General features: G+C 36.3%; 1 long non-coding RNA gene across 4 annotated transcripts in view; it reads left to right on the top strand.

Annotated features, from left to right (window-relative positions):
• The window catches only part of LOC116569149, a 73,571-nt gene that overhangs the window by 35,541 nt on the left and 20,123 nt on the right, over positions 1-17,907 (top strand). For 3 of the 4 annotated variants that reach the window (XR_004276880.1, XR_004276874.1, XR_004276881.1), the window contains exon 6: positions 13,017-13,158. The exons of the other annotated variant lie outside the window; for it this stretch is intronic. This is a non-coding gene — a long non-coding RNA (uncharacterized LOC116569149). The remainder of the gene's footprint in view (positions 1-13,016; positions 13,159-17,907) is intronic. 4 annotated transcript variants of the gene reach the window in all.

Here is a 17,907-nt window from a genome sequence, read left to right as displayed (position 1 = left end):
ATGAATTAATACATATCCAAGTGCTAATAGAAAGTACTGGCCAATAGAAAGTACTCAGTGAAAGGCAAAAAAAAGTCTTGATTTTCAATTCACTTTCCATTTTCAGTCCTTTACTAAAACTCACTGTCTGCCTTCAAACTGTGATCCTCGTCTGGTACCTCTCTCACTGACACCACCCCACTGTCACTGGTATGTTCCTAAGAAATACTATGCCCTTACAATCCATACAACATGCACAGCAATGTTTTTAAAGTATAAATTAAGTTGCATCACTCTCTTCTTCAAAACTCTACAGTGGTTTCCAGTTATACTCAAAATAAAACTCTAACTCCTTATCATGGTTTTCCTTCTTCCAGAATTTTATCCTTCTACTTCTTCAAGCAAAGATCTATTAGTGGTACACTCTTACTCTGCAAATACTCTCTCTTTGTAGTGGGTATTCTGTAGTTTCACTATGATGTGTATTTCTTTTCATTTATCTTCCTTGGGATTTATGTTTCTCAAATCTGAGGAATCACATTTTCAACTGGGGAAAACATTTCTCTCCTTATTTCTGTATAGGTTTATTGTTGGTATCTCTTCTCCATTCTATTTTCTCATTCAGGAAGTACATTTATGCACAGAGTGGACTTCTTGTTTTGCATTCATGTCTCTTAATTTCTCCTTGACATCTTCTATCTCTTTTGCTCTCCATGCTGCATTCTAAGTAATTTACTCAAAAATAGTTTTTAGTTTACTCTTTTCACTGTGTTCAATTTATTGTTAAGGTATATGTTGAATTTTTCAATTCCTATGATGGTATTTGTTCCTTCTAGAAATTCTAGTTGGTTATTTAAAATATCTGTTCTTTACCAAGAGTATCTTAGTCTTAGAATTTTGAATTTTTTAAAATATTTTTAAGATTTTATTTACTTTAAACTCAGTTTTTGAAACACCTTTCCAATAGTTTTATCAAGTTTTTGGGAATCTAATTCTGCCATGGGATATGCCTGCTATTTTATCCTTAGATATTCTCTAATTTCAGATTGTAAGTATATATTCAATTGGAGTATCCATAATATAAAGCCAGATTCCTCCAAAAAGTATTTTGGTGGTTTCCGCTAGGTGTCACAGGGTTCAGTAGGGCCCTCATGTACTTTTAATATAAAATTTATATAAAGGAGTTTGGACACCATACAGGTAATATAAAATTTCACCCCAAAGCCATGAAGGGTACTGTTCCAAGGTTATATATTCTCATAGCAATTTATCATCCCACTCTGAGCCCAGGTTGAAAGAGAGAATTCCTATTGTCTTCCTGTGCTAATGATTTTTCCCTCTAATTTTCCATTTTCTAAAGGATTGTAGAGCTTTAAATTTTGGATCTCAGTGCAAAGGGCCTTTGTCATAATACTCACTTTTGCAGGCCCAGGGTCCTATTGTCTGTCCTTTTTTTTTGGACATTAAACTCAAGCCTCTGGGCTATCGTGTACAGGATATACTCCAAAGACGGGCACAATGTCAGCTCTAATTTGCTTGCTCCCTCTCATTTTTGGTTTTGGAGATTTTTCTTTCTTTCCTTCCCAGTCACAATTTTTTTTTTTTTTTAAGTTTGTAATAGGCTATCCAGCATTTATAGCTTTTCATGATAGAGGTTTTTGCATGGTACACAGAGCATTTCCAAAGTTTGAATTCACTTGTTTATAGATATTTTTCCTTCCATTTTCCACATCTTTCACTCATTGTAAGTTACCATTTCATTTGCTTTACATACCTCATCTGATCTCAGAAGGAGTTGAGTTTGTGTCTACCATTATACATTCTTGGTCTTCACCTTTCTACATATTAAAGAAATCTTTATCTGGCATTCCTTCACTTTTTTCCCTTTCTTGGTCATATTATTTATAAAAATGTAAGTAAAAGATGATTTGTACCATATTCAAATGAGGTGAATGCTTTTAATTTCACTTCCTGTGTTCATGAGTTTTCTCTCATTAAGTGAATTATTAACCTATACTTTGTAATTTCAGTACAGTGTATGAACTGGAGTATTTTTTAGCTATTCTTATTTGTCTTAGAGCATGAAGTAAAGAGTTACTAAGTCTGGAATCTGAACTATTTCCTATGTTATAGCTCATAAATCTTTATTCTATAAGACTCTTCTGTTCTTTAGATTGAAGTTTCTTGAGGACAAGAATATAGTTTTTATTAGAGCAATTAATGAGATCATTACAACATACCAGCACTCAAAAAGAATTTACATTTAAAGTAGCCTTTTTATATAGAAATATTACGGAGAAAGAGAAATCAAATCCTCGTCTTACTGAGCTGTGGGCTTACTGCAGGCTCCAGATATTCAGGCCATCTCTCCCCTGACAGTTACTGGCTCGATTTGCTGCCATCTCTCACTTCATCTTCCCTGTACTCATTACATTGTATTATGTTATTTTTTTGAGTCTACATACTTGGGAGATTTTTTTTTTCTGCCTTCGCTCAGAAGTTGAAAACTATAGTTGAGAACTATGAATTAAAAATTATGTACTGAAAACTCTATATTGAAAACTGAGCTTGAATATGTATTCAGCCCTTACTATAACAATGAGATATACCTGCAACACATTCATTCACATGCAAATTCTGTCTACTCACAAGTGCATGCTCTCATTTGCTTTTGACAATCAGAAGTTGTAGGGTGAAGTGGATAGCACAGGAATTCTCCCATTTCCCTGAATGAGAAAACTGATCCTCGTAGGGCTTGGGTAAGCATGGGAAATCTCCCAGCATTCTTAAACGGCAGAGCTAATGAATTCTTACACCTAGATGTCTGACTCTAGCTTCAGTGGTCCTCTCACTTTTTTTTTTTTTAATGCTGTCTCCTTATGTGGAAGCCATAGAGATGAATGCACTGTGAGCAAGACAAAACAATGCTGACTCCTTTTGTTAAAAGGGTTTGAATATCTCATTGTGAGACACTGGCTGGCCTGATTAAGATTTAAATAACAGTGTATGTCAAACAATACAGGACAGTATCTCAAATCTGCAATACAACAATGAGTGCTTGTTTATGCCAATAAGTAAAAATGGAATAATCAGAAAATGTCTCATAGAAGTGGGATTAAGACTGGGCATTGAAGGAAAATTGAGTTTTGAGTACCCAAGTAGGATGGAGGGTAGCATAATAGGAAGGAGGATAAGAAAGGCAAAGGTAGAAAATATGGAAGGGACAGGAATAGTTTGGGAAAATGAACCTGTGCAATTGCAGTGAAAGGTGTGCTGGCAAGTAATAGCTAATTGCATGCCCTCGGCTCTGCCCCTGGTTTACCCACACAATTCTGTGCTCTAAATGCTATTACCTGGATGGTCATCATGCTCACTGGACAGCTTATCCTGCACAGTCAAACTAATCACTGAACCCAGGAAATCTGAAGTAACAGGAATAAATTCAGAACTACCATCACATACAAAAAAAGCTCCTTGTTTGGTTAGAGAAAGGACAGGAAAGGTTACATTTTCATACTATATATTATCTGTGGGATTGTTGATTTCTTTATGCACGGAGAAAACCAGTGGCATTTGATACTCACTAAGAATAGGGGCCTTTCGCAATTTCAAATCCGCAGACCAGATTATCATTCTAGACAGCTCTCAGGGACCCTGTGCACAATTAGCAGGTGATCACTGCCATTTTCGGGGCACCAAAGTCATAAGAAATACACTCTTGCAAATACATCTGGAGTCATAATTAAACCCCTGTTGCCACAATAGGCTGTGCCTATTTCACATTACGTACATGTGATTAATACAAAGAAATGGAAAATGTCAACATAAGAGTCAAAACTCACACTTACGGCTTTTTGCTATTCTGAGATGACATCTGAAAACGAGCAGGTTGGTGGGAGAATTTTCCATTAACATTGCTGATCAGCATGTGCTATCAATTCTGTATTGACTTCAACTATTAGCAGTTGCTTTGAATTTTCCATTAGCTTGAATGACTGGCATTGGCTATGAAATTGTAATGCTTTCTATGACCAGTATTTGCTTCAAACTTTCCTCCTAATTCTCTGGTCACTCTTTGCTATGATTTTGTTTTGGGTTCTATTTGCTGTTATTTTACCTTTATTTTTAATGGTTAGCTAAAGATCTAAATTCTTGCCAAAGGACAGTATTCAGCATTTGCTGTGAAGTCTCTACTTTTTTGTTGTTTAACCCAAATGAATTAGAACCTACAAAACAAAGGAATTCTAAATGCATGATGTATGTGTCATGGAAGACATTAAAAAACCCACAAGGTTAGAATCTTACAGCATTTTTGATGACCAAAATTTCAGCTCCTGACTAATGTTAAATGCTCCTCTATTAGACCTCAGCTATCAAGCAGTGATTTATGATCAACAAGTTGTAAGAAAGACTTCTAAGTTATTTTACTGTTTATTCTTCAGGGCAAAAGATAGACTAGGGGTGTGATGATAAAGAGGAATGATCGTTTCTCAGACTGGTCAGGCTTTTATACTTCTACACAATAATGAACTAAATGCCCCAAATGATTTCCTCAATGGGTAACTTTCATAGATTTTTCTTTTTTGAGCAAAAGAATAAGACTTAAAAAAAAATTCCATTTCCCTGTATTCTAGTACAAGAGAGAATTCTAAACATAAGAGTACTATTTTAAAAGAGCTCTCAGGACAAATAACTTAAGGGTGTAATCACCGTTCTTGACACCCATCAGCCCAGCCTCAAATAGTCTTCTCTGTTATTTCTCTATTTCTGCTTGGTCCATAGCATGCGCATCCCAGCTACCTTGCAGACTCCTCTCTAGAAAGACCAGCTCTGCTGAACTGGCTGTGCTTTCTTCTCTAGGCTGCAGCAACTTTTTTTTTTTTTTTTCCTTTGATAATGGCATATATCTGGTTAATTGCAGAGGGTATCACATGGCTCATTTTTCTGGGAGTTACAGTAGGGTGAGTTTTTTTGTTTTGTGGTCCCTGACAGGTATTTATAGCACATAACTCTGATAACCAATAGTCAGTCAGTTTAATGGTGCATGTTTGTGGGTGAAATAATTTTTCTTCTGCCCCATTTGACTGACCCTTAAGGTGTAGGGTGTGAGAACTGAGAGGCTTGGACATTTGTCATTAAATGCTTTGTGAATCTTGGCTACAATATCTTAAACTGCTGAAGTCTGAACTGGGGTCAGGTGAAGCTCAGGATTAGGGTTAATTCTGATTTTGTGATTACCTTCAATAATAAACATTATGTGCAAAATATTGCAATACACAAAGTATTTCAGTTATATTATTTTGATTTACAAAGAGATTAGTTTCCTTTAAAAGTTAAGCTGTCTTATTCTGATGCCTTTTACCAACCTTGGTTTTTTTGTTTATTGTTTTCATTTTGAATCCCATCAACTTTTCTTTTCCTAATTGGGAATTTCAGTTTTAATATCTATATTGAGCTTAGAATCACCTTGCAAATGCCATTTCCCTAAGTTGCAGCTAAATTTAAGAGATTTGTATAAAATCATAAGTCCATGTTGTATGTGGTTTTATCACTTAAGAATGCACTCCGTTATAAAAACATTCCAAGTGAAACTTTGGAAACTTTGAACTTGATCTTGCAATCTGTCTTACTCTACTTTTTAATAGTATGCTTCCCAATCAGTCATCTTCCTCATAAACCAGCTCTTTCTGAGACAATCCAGAAAGACACTCACAATCATGATATAATGGCACTTTTGTCAGGGAACTTGGGCTCCCACCTCTTTAATGCACATTTCATAAGCATTTGGGGGGCACTAAGTTGCTAGTTTTATGTTTTCTGCTTTAAAAGAACCAGAAGGTGAAGAAGATTACCTTTGGCAGTTCTGCTTCATGCCATCACTTTGTTGTCATTCTTGGAATGTCTCAGAAGGTTTTATTAGGTAAAGGCCTCTATAAATTCCAGGTGTTGGCCATATGTTCATCATGTGTCCACAAACAGAAAACTGGTTTTATTTCCAAATCTGACTTCCTTGTATAAGTACAGCAAATCCTGCAGACTTGTTAGTACATAACTGTGAAAATCTTTACATAGTGTGAACTCTCTTTGTGAGCTAAGTTTCAAGCCAAAGGAAAAGAGAACAACTATTCACATTTTCTCATTGTGGTACTGTGTTAGAGAAAAGTTTTTGTGAAATTTAGGAGGGAATGTTCTTTATCCCCTTAGTTCATCTGAGGGCAATGAAGCTGGAGAAGGGGGGTGGAATTCCTGTGCCATTAGCGTTATCATCATCTGAGAGTGGTTTTTGGTTCGCCTTTGGCGACTATCAAAAACTAATTCAGTTCCAGCAGCTGTGGTTTTATAGTTCCATCATACTTGGTAATTGGTCAACAGCCTAAAGTGTGTGATGCCAAATCCAGTGACCAAGGCGGGTTAGACAGTCAACTAATCCCGGATGTCCTGATCTAGTCCCAACTATGGCTTCCATTCACCTTCCTCTTAGGACATTTGGGGAAAAGGAGACAGAAAAAAGGCCAAAAAAGAGAGGGGGAGGGACTGTCCAAAAGGGGACACATGCACTGAAACATGAGCCACAAAACTCCTCTAGTAGTGTTTAGCTATGGCTTATAGCTTCTGGGCTTTTCTGCTCAGGTTTGGTACTCAAAGAAATAAACTCCAAATAGTTTAATAATCTTTAAGTTAGCGCCAGGTTGCTTCCAGAGCACAAAATAATTTTATTTTTGTATTCATCAGTGTCAATTTAACTAGAATTATTTAGGTAATCGATTAAAATTGTAGATGGGAACACTGGCACGGTAGAGATGAATGAACAGATAACAGATAACCAAAACATCCCATTACTTTGTATAGTTTTTTTTTCCCCCTCAACTCTGGAAATGTCTTGTTTGGAGTAAAGCTTTTAGTTTTCATTATGAAGCAATAAAATCTATCAGTATGTCAAATATATCTTAGACTTCATATATGTTATATTTTGGTAGTAACAAGTTATACGCTTATATTGGAGGCACCAGGTTTTATTTAAGCTGAAACCAACTGTCCTTCAAAATGAAATTACGAACTAAATTCTGACATCTGTGTTATTAATGGTTCTTGATGCATATATTAGTTTATTATGGTCCTTTACCTGTTAACATATGTACAGTCAAATCTTGAGCATATGAACTGATGGAAGAAATTTGTGAATAATGGGACAAATTATTCGAAGTGAAGAATGGGGTGCCTGGCTGGTTCAGTTGGTTAAGGGTTTGACTCTTGGTTTCAGCTCAGGTCATGATCTCAGGGTTGTGAGATTGAGCCCCACCCTCAACTCCATACTCAGTGCAGAGTCTGCTTGAGATTCTCTCTCCACTCTCCCTCTGCCCCTCCCCACTGATCAAGCACATGTGCGTACCCTCACACTCTTCTCTCTCCCTCAAAGTAAAAAATAAAAGTGAAGGATAATTGTTAAATGACTCATATTTGACTTAGGTTTTGTAAAACACACCAGCAAACACAGAATTTATCTCTTTGATCTGGAAAATCTATAGTACTACTGATGAAATAGCAAGACTATTCTGTGATCATATAAATGCCTTCACCATGTTTGCCCCTCATACTTGGGTCCTTGTGTCCCCATCTAGATACAGGAAGAAAAAGCATCACCCCTCAAGTTAACACAATATGAAACTCTTATGTCCCATAAAAAACTCATTCATATCTTTTCTTAAGCTGTTTGTTTTACTGTTCTTCTCCTTTAATATCTAACTAATTAGAGCCATATAACATGAGGTTTATGTCAACTGAATAATTCATTAAAAAGAACGGGTGATATGGGCGATCCTTAATAGATAAACAGCCATTAACTTTTTAAAAGTGAATTTTTATAGTACTGCTATATGATTTTCCTTTCATTTCATATTTTCTACTGATGAATCCTATATTTTTATTTCTAAATAATTAAAAATATTTCTAAGGCAGGTCAAAGAATTCAAGGCAAATTCCATTTACCTTTGTTGATAAACTTAGGTTAGATGTTTTTTGTTTTTCTTTAAAATATTTTATTTATTTATTTGATAGAGAGAGAGATCACAAGTAGGGGAGAGGTAGGCAGAGAGAGAGGAGGAAGCAGGCTCCCTGCTGAGCAGACAGCCTGATGTGGGGCTTGATCCAGGACCCTGAGATCATAACCTGAGCTGAAGGCAGGGGTTTTAACCCACTGAGCCACCCAGGTGCCCTAGGTTAGATGTTTTTAAAATTCACTACTCCTAGTCAGCTACATGTATTTTGAACCCTGTAATTGACTTGGATTTCCTTGTGAGATTAGAACATTAAACTCAAAGCAGGTAATAATAAATTGAAGTCCCTGAGACCTTCTTTTCTACTCCAGGCAATGTTCTGTTCTTTCTTCGCTTTCTCTAGAACATATGGCCGAGAGCCTGGAGGTTGCATTTACAATTTCGGGTGTGCAATGTATACCTGTCTTGTTTCTGTATTCGCTTAAGCCTACTGAAGGCAAATGGCAAGGATCACGCCTCTTTACATACCTAAATGCACTCAGCACAGTGGAAAAGTACATTGATTAATCGGTTTTAAAAGAAAAAACCTCACTTCACCGTTCCTTTGTTTTTTTCTAGAAAATCGAATTCTCTTTTGCAAAAAATGCTGTTTTGTTAAAATGATAACTTATTTCACAACTCATTCTCTCCCCTTTCCTGCTGCTATTGCTGTTTTTAAAAATACAGCATTCTGTTTCCACTATGATTTTGGTCGAGTCTTAAATTTGTTCTAATTAAGGCAGATTTCCTTCAACTCACTTTCAATAATCACAACTCCAGTCCTGTTAATGACATGCACTCTAAGTAACTCAAGCTGAACAGAGTCCACTGTCATAAGGAAGGAAGTGATTCCCACTGGTATTCCTTGCACCCAGAGCTAGAACTGACATTTCGTTATGCATGGTGACACGGCCCCTCTTCGGGAGGAGAAGTAAAAAGTATTTCCTACAAATACGCAACAGGCACCTGACCTGTTGGATCAGGTTACATCAGGTTATGTTGTGTTACATGATGTGACATGCCCTGAAGTGACCTGAGGCAATGTCATTCTGTGTTACCCCGGTGGAGTGGCGCTGCTCTTCATTAAACAGCCATGGGAAGGCTCATCAGCGGTGGTCACAAACCACTCTCATGCCGCCTTTGCAAAGAAGTAGAGAATCAGCCATGGTCTGAACTCTTCCTCCCGGGAGTCATTTAAGGAAATCAAAGAACACAAGAATCACACAAGTTTCCATTGTTTTAAAAGAGGAATGAAAATTCTAAGGTATACAAGAAAGACGTGTTTCTGTGACAAGGATCATACATGGCCGAGGAACAACCTGGGCTCTGAAATAAAAAATGTTCCATTATGAACATTTCTAGTATTCTTAAAAGTAATCACAAGATGCAGATCAGTTTACCTACTTTTTTCTTTTTTAACATAAAGTCTGTTCATAATGACCCTTTCCAATGATTAAAAGTGATCTTTTAAAATTATACATTGTGTAAACTGGAAGCCCCTATTAAAAGGTGGGATGAAAGTACGTCTTTAGTCTTACCCTTGGAATGATTTTTATCAAGACAGTGGCTCTCAGGAAGAAACTATCTTAAATTATTACATTATGTGATATTATGTAAAAGGAATCCATTGTGCTTGGTCATTTCTTCTAATGATTTTAATAGTATTTTCCTATTGATATATCTTGCATATAAATTCAGTTTTAATGATCTGCATAAAGAACTGAACAATATTACATAGGTACATCTATCTAGTGATTTTAGAGTAATTACTGGTGCATGGAACAGAATATAACCTTTTGGTTATATTCTGCAGTAAAAGGAATAGGTTAGAGAGGTTTTTATGCAAATTAGAAATGCTCTGTGTTGGAAGCCTAATTGTACTTTTTATTGTTAGACAAGTCAATACTGCTTTAATACACATTTTATAAGCTTCTTGCTGAAATTGTATATGAAAGGGATTGGTTTCCATAGATGAAAGGCATAATCTTAACAATGAGGCCACATAAGCAGAGTGGTTGAAGTACTGATAAAGGATTTGTTAGCTCCAACATAGAATAAGTCTTATTAGCCTTATTAGTCACCACTGTTTGACCCACTACTATTAACTGTGCGAGTCACATGCATTGCAAACTAGGTTGGAACAGCACCGTGTTTGGCCATTTAGAATAAATGTAATCTAATATGAACAGCATTCAACTGCGAAGAAGTAAGGGCCATATCTTGTCCTTTAGTGTCCTCCTCATTCCCAGGGAGTTACTTGATTATTGGAAATCTTAATTTTTAAAAACATTTGATATTTAGGTAATCAAAGTTCAAAAATATCAAATGTAATGTTCAACTTCTCTTTGAAATCAACACAACTCATATGAGAGGAAATACAAAAATAAAAGGTCATTGATTATAACATCAGAGAAATTTAAGATGATTAAAACATCAAATAGAAGTTCTATTAAATCCAAATCATGTGCATTTATCCTTTGTGTCATTTTCATTTACAATTCATCATGTTTCCCCCTTAATTTAATGATGTGATAGATTAAGAATGGTTGTCATATAAAACTAATATTGCTAGAAAGAAAATTCTATAAATAATAAAGTTTAAAAATCCAAAATCATAAAAGAAAAGCCTATGTCGAAGCACTTATCTTTGTATAATAGAGTTGTAGCAGAGTCAGAGTGGATAATGTAGCTGCTCTGAGTCCTACCTACATTCAGGACCTGCTTTTCTAAACCTCTTGCCAATTTTTTCTGCCACAGGTATTTACAATAAATTTATTACTACTTCAGTCAATGATTTCTGTTGCTTTTAGTTAAGAATTCTGACTGAACCATGTATTCCTTAATTTGCACTGAGAAGAAATATTTGTTTATCAAAGATGTATATAGACTAATAAATTAGAATTACACTATTATTAGACTAATAAACTATTATTATTAGACTAATAAATCTGAATTACAGATAAAACATAATCAAACAAAGAGAAAACCATAAACTAGCATAGAAGATAGTTATTCATGTGATCATGTTATTGGGAGGACTACATCCATTCACTAGGTCATTCATGGAATACTTAATAACATTTACAATGTTAGAAGAACTCTCTTGAGCAACTAGATGTATGGAAGCAAGGTGGGAAGAAGTGTTGAGTTCTAGATATATTTTGAAAACAGAACAAACAGAACTTACTGAAAGACATGATGAGATATAAGAATATGTAAGGTATCAATCATTTGTTTTGGCAATTAACATTTCTTGACTATTTGACTATTTGCTGAGATATGAAAGGCTAAAGGGAGAACAGGTTTATGGAGTCTGACGATGAAGAGTTTGGTTTTGAATTTGGTTTGAGATGCCCATCAGAAATCTAAGTGGAAATACTGAGGAAAGAATTGAATGTTTAAGAGTCTGCATTTGCATCCAAGAGCCTGTGATAGGCAGAAGAATGGCCCCCCAAAGCTGTCCATGTCCTACTCCCCAGAACCTGTGAATAGCAAAGGCAGATTTAGATTGCTAACCAGGTGACCCTAAAATAAGGAGATTATCCTGGATAATCAGGGTTGGCCCCCCAAAATCCCAAAGGTCTGTAAATGCAGAAGTGGGAGGGAGAAGAGTCCTTGTCAGAGTGACGTGATGTGACAGAGACTTCAGAGGCCATCACTGGCTCTCAAGATGGAGGGAGGGGCTACAAGCCAAGGAATGCAGAGGCCTTTTGAAAAGGTGAGGAAAAAGGTTTGTCCTAGAGCCTCCCGAAAGGAATGGAGGCTGCAGGCCCTTTGATTTTAGCTCAGGAGACCCATTGTAGACTTCCGTCCTCCAGAGCACTAGATAATACTGTGTTGTTTTAAGGCACTAAATTTGTGGTAAGTCAGACATCATGACAGCCTTGGATGTCTCCACATTAACAGTGGATGAAAGGAATAACAACAGCAACAGCAGCAATGCCTCCTTCCTGAGGCTACAGATTGGAGTCAAAGGACCAAGTCCCCAGGAGGCGATTTCAAGGAAAATAAAAAGGAACATATACATTACTGTATAAATGGCAAGTTAAAACTTATCAATTAACCTATCAATTGCCTTAAATGTTTGAGTGGGTTGAGAGATTTACAGTTTTGGGGGAAAGCTAGAGCTGTCAAATTAGTGACAAATACACAGAAAACTAAACAACACTGAAACTAAGAAACAGCAGGAAAATAGGCAGTCATATTTTCAAATTAAGAAAAAGTTATATAAAAAAGAAAATATGGTCATAATATACTTTATAGCTTAAACCTTAGCAATATTTACCTATTGGTAACACTGCAAACACCAATTCTGTAGTTAACAAGAATTGTGGGATATTAGAATAAAGATGGGAAAAGTATGTTAGCAGTGGAGGACTGTTGTAAAACATCTAAAATAGACCAAAAAGTCTAAAATAATCTAAAATAGTCTAAAATAAACAGAAAGTCAAAAATCAGCAAATTAAATATGTTATTTAAAAGCATGAAGGTAACGGCACAAAGAAAGAACTAAACAAAATTGAAAGTTATTGTCACTGGAGAACAGGAGTGCTATATTTCATACAAATTTTAGAACTTTATGATTTTTAAAAACTCTGCATCTATTACGTTGATAAAAATGAAAATTAAATTTTAAAAAGAAGAAGTGTAAATAGATGCTGGGGGTAGGATAAATATTTCCTGGAGATTAGTAGAGATTCAGGGAAAAAGTGGTCTCCATAGGTATGGGCTGGGTCAGCTCTAATCAAAATTACAGTAGGCAAATTATCTAAAGTATCTCGTGTAACAACATAAAGAAGGTTAAAATCTTTTTTAAAGCTAAGTTATGACACTCAAATGACATGAATAGGATGGGAGAAAATCCTTTTATAATAACACTGTGCTCTTTCTTACAGACATAAAACTAAATTATCTTATAATATGTTTTAGGATAGTTATTTGCTTTTTGCCTAAAAGTGATTGTTCCTTTGTGAAGAACAAGGTCATTTGATCACCTTAGTTTAGGGTAGATGCTGATTCAATGGAAAGAAAGACCTTCTCTGGGCATGAGCACTACCTGTAAGATAAAGAAATCAGCCAGCCCCAGAGACAGTCTATAAGAGGAAAGAGAAAGGATGAACAAAGGGAGAAAACTGGAGAATCAGAGGTAAGTTGATGAAAATTAACTCACTGATTCATGAACCTGTCTTAGGAAGCACTGGACTAAATGTAATCCATAAAGTCCTTCCATGTCTAAAATTAAAATGTTATTTTAATTTTAGACATGGAAGACAGAGGTTAACACCTACCCTGTGTATGATGTTAATATGGATTACTTGCTGCTACAGGGCAAGATCGAGGTTTAACTTAAATGTGTAGAGGGCCAAGAACAGCATGACAGATAGGTAGGATCCCCATGGGATTAACTGTCCAAACTGGGGCATTTTGAGACAGAAAAAGGAGGCGCTACTAATAACTACTGGCTTACATCATGACTGGTCGGGAGCAAATTGGAACGTATGGTCACTCGACACAGAGATGACTTCTTATGCTGAGCTAACACTATCTCAGCCACTGGATAGTCAGCATGAAATAAGCAGCTGTGTTGGTTTTTAAAGCGTACCTAATTGATGAACATCTGGTGGCAGGTAGCCAGCCCATTAAAAATCAATTATACTCAACGACTTGCATCTGAGCCATACTGCACCAATCTCCTCACACTCATCAGATCCACATGTTCCTGAATAAACACACACACCACTCAAGCCAGTGCCTTTGAACTTTGTGTGGTTGGAAGTGAATTTCACCAGTGGCTTTCCTCTGACCCACCATGAAGAGAAGAATTCCTGTTGGTCCACTCCTGATTGTTGACAGGTCAAGAGACCTGGCAGCAGTTTGAATAAAGCTCTAAATTCAAGGGTATCCAGACCAGTCACTGCTCTTTGTAACTTTTTAGGTAGAATATATAACAGAAATACCGGAAGCTATGTAACATAATAGTAAGGAAGAGACAGTGACCAGAAACTAGATTTAGGGTATGATCAGGGAATTAAAAATTAGTAGTGAAAGCAGGAGTATAGCTTCAGAAGAGGGTGTGGAAAAGCCTGCCCCACAAATCTCAGCTCAGAAGTTGGTTTTTATGTTGGGAGTTTCTATCTGTAGCATACACCAGAGAATAATTAATGAACCATCCAGCTTTTTCTTATGAGAGGCATAATCCAAAGAGTTATTGTAGCAGGGATTGGTGGGTTGGAAAAGAGGATGGACCCAGTGCCTTGAATAACACCCTGGAGCAAAACCAAACTTTCCTCATTAAAGCCACCCTTGGATCATAACTTGAAGAGCATCGGGGATGTCTAGAATGAATCCTGGATCTTCAGCAGGCCATGGGAGCTATCATATAGAGTCCATTTCTACATAAGATAAGATCATTTTAAAAAATAACTTTACATTAATGATCATCCAAGAACTACTTCTGAATACATAGGACAATGGTTGTAACTGGGTCTGGCCATTATCTTTTACCTGCCCTATAGCTAACAGGCCAGTAACAATGAAGTGTTTTACATTTTTTGTACGTAAGATTTAGGATGAACATGAACACAATTTTATGTAATGTCATGCAAATGACAGACATAAAAAATAAGATCTCTTATAGATCAACATATAGCTTTAAACATAAATTACATAAAATAAGTGGGTTAATTATCTTGACTTTATACATAAAAACACCTTTTTTTCTGCTATTTTACACTATATGATTGTCTCTTTGTAATTACAATTTAATTTTTAAATTTGGAAAGGACCTTAGAGGTCATTTAGTTCATGTTTCTTCTTCATAGTTAAAGTAACCAAGGCCCTGAAGGGGAACCCGGGTCAGATTTACCTTAGGTTATGCACATTCTACAAGGATATTGGAGACTCGAAGCCAGATCTCTTGGCTCCTGGTCCACTGCTATATTTCTTCAACTGTTCTTTCTTTTTAATGTAAGGCTTCTATTTCATATGGACATAGTTATGAAGAGCTAAGCCTGATTAGGGCATAATATAACTTAAACCCAAACTGAATCTTTGGAACTGAAATATAAGCAAACTACACTTGTTAAGCTGTTAACTCTTCCTTCCACTGGCCTTAATAATCCATCATTTGACCTTTGCAATTTCTTTTGATGGTCACGTATACAAATATAACACACACACACACACACACACACACACACACACACAGACTTATGGGCTAGGTACATACTGAATATTCATGACTGTACATACATTTTAAATTTACACTGTAGGGGCACCTGGGTGGCTCAGTTGGGTAAGCAGCCAATTCCCAATTTCAGCTCAGGTCATGATCTCAGGGTCAGTCACGAGATGGAGCCCTGCGTCAGGCTCCTGGAGCCTGTTAAAGATTCTCTCTCCCTCTCCCTCTGCCCTTCCTTCCCATCTCTCTCTCTCTCACTCTAAAAAATTACACTGTGAAATAGAATTTTACATTAGAGTTTAATCTAGAAAAATTAGGTCAGAATTTTCAGTTGTATTCAATACATATTTGAAAACTGTAAAAGCTACCATTCATCAAATTTATAATTTAAACTTTTGCTAAACAGCTCAATGTTTCTGTACAGCTTTCAGTTAGTTGCGTTTTTAGCTGTTCTTAAAACTACCTGCTCCCTCATCAGAAGACACCATTTCAGTTTCCCTCCAGCCTAAGAAATAATCATTCAAGCACTTTATTGTGTGGTGTGACTTTTTCTGACAACATCTGTTGCTCTGAAACAGAAAAGTACCCAGAGTGACAAAGAGAGCGTTTTCTACGATTTTACCCATGCTGAAAAAGATGGGCCAGAGAGCTGTACGACCCATAACAATGTGAAAATCTTTATATGAAGTTGTTCACCAGAGACTCGTCAATAGGCTGAGCCATATTGGATCTGGCAGTCTTTCTACTGGGACAGTCTTTGCCTTGAAGTACTATCTTTTCTCTTTTTCAATGTCAGCCTGAAGGCTCTTAGACAACATATGTTCATTTCATGTCTTAGAGATATTGCTTCTGGTATTGCAAATGCATTACCACATTGAGCTTTTTTGTAAAACAGATGGTACATATTAAGGTCTCTGTTTCTTGTACGATTTCTGTAACAATGGCCCCGCATTCTTCACGTTGACAAAAGTATCATCAACATCATGCAGTGCGGCCCTAGATTATGTCAGGATGGTAAATGAACACTTCAAACGGAAAGATCAATGACGAAGGTGAAACAGACCCTTAGAGAACTCCGAAGTGAAACTGGTCATTTCTTGAAATTGTTCCCTTAGTTAGGAATTATCCTGTTCTACTCTTTCAAGGCCCTCTGTCAAATCGTGTTTCAAGTAGTACAAAAGCATGTATACAGAGTAGTCAACTTTCAGAAATGAGGTTATGAAGTAGACTTCCCTGACCTCCTGGTTAAGTGAAATCTTAAATTAAACTGCTGTTACAGGATTTTTTAGGGAAGTCATTTAGGACTAACTGGAATCACTCTAAAAAGCCAGGCTATCATCAGGTTCGAAAATCAGGTTTGGGTTTCCCTAAATAAGCTTATGGCATTAGCTACTATTCATAATTTATTTGGAATATTCTATTTACTTCACTAAAGGAAAGAACTGAATTGAAGAACTGAAAGCAGTTTTTGGATTCAGAAAATCTGTGAATTTGGAGATTTATATTCCTATCTCCCACATGCCTTTGTCTACAAAACAGGCTGCTAATCTATGTCTCTTAGATGGATACCAATGTTCAGAATGCTTTTGGTTTTCTCTATGGAGAGAAAGACCTTAAAATAAGTACATTTACTTGTATAAGCTCTCATTTTGTGTTAATTTTGTTTTGTGTATTGGTTTTGATAAGAGTTTTTAACTGAAATCACACACAATTGAACACAACTGAACCACACACAATTAAACAACCAGGACCTACTTATCAAATTCCTATTATATGGCAGGCAGTTTTCTAAATACTAGAATAAAATAGAGAGAGAGAGAGAGAAACTTCCTGTCCTTCTGGAGCTTACATTCTAGGAAGTCAGTAGATAAACTTTTATATTTATTATGTTCTTAGAAATTAGTGCAAGCTACAAAGAGGAGGAACTATTTTTCTTTCACAAGAGAAGATAAAAATAACTTGTCTGCTTTTTCAATACAAACATTTGACACACAATTACGCAAGTGATAGGAAGAGTCTAAGACCACATGAATGTCTGCTGATCTTACACTGTTCCTGGACCTTGCTACTTGGTAAGAGAGGTTTTGACTTCTTTCAGCCAATTCTAACCTTTTTACAAAAATAAAACATTTTGATAAAGGGGATTTTTATTGGAGGGCTTGGAGCTTCAGTGCCCTTGGAAACCACATGCAATTTTAGGGCTCTGTGATTATGGTTGTCATCAACAAACAATCTTTAAGTGCAAAATATTCAAACAATCTTTAAGTGCAAAATATTCTGTTAGACCAAAAGAAAACAGTGAGATAAGATTTTATTTAAAAAGGTCAATAAATAAATAAATAAATAGGTCAAATCATGGGATGCCTGGGTGGCTCAGTCGATTGAGCATCTGTCTTTGGGCTCAGGTGGTGATCCCAGGGTCCTGGGATTGAGTCCCACATCGGGGTCCTTGCCCAGTGGGGAGCCTGCTTCTCCCTTCACCTGCCATTCTCCCTGCCTGTGTGCTCTCTCTCTCTCTGACAAATCTTAAGAAAATAATAAAAAAATAATAAATAAAAAGCTCAAATCTAATAATAAAGCAGGATGTACACATGGAAGTTGAATGATAGAACAAGATAGTAAGTGCTAAGATAAATTAAATGATATAAAAATGTAAGCACTACAAATTGAGAAGAAGTAATGATTACCAAAGAGTTGTACTCAAGAAGACTTCTT

The sequence above is a fragment of the Mustela erminea genome, chromosome 11, assembly GCF_009829155.1.
Source record: "Mustela erminea isolate mMusErm1 chromosome 11, mMusErm1.Pri, whole genome shotgun sequence".
Taxonomy (NCBI): domain Eukaryota; kingdom Metazoa; phylum Chordata; class Mammalia; order Carnivora; family Mustelidae; genus Mustela; species Mustela erminea.
Note: the sequence above shows the minus strand (reverse complement) of the source record. Positions and strands in the feature narration are given on the sequence as shown.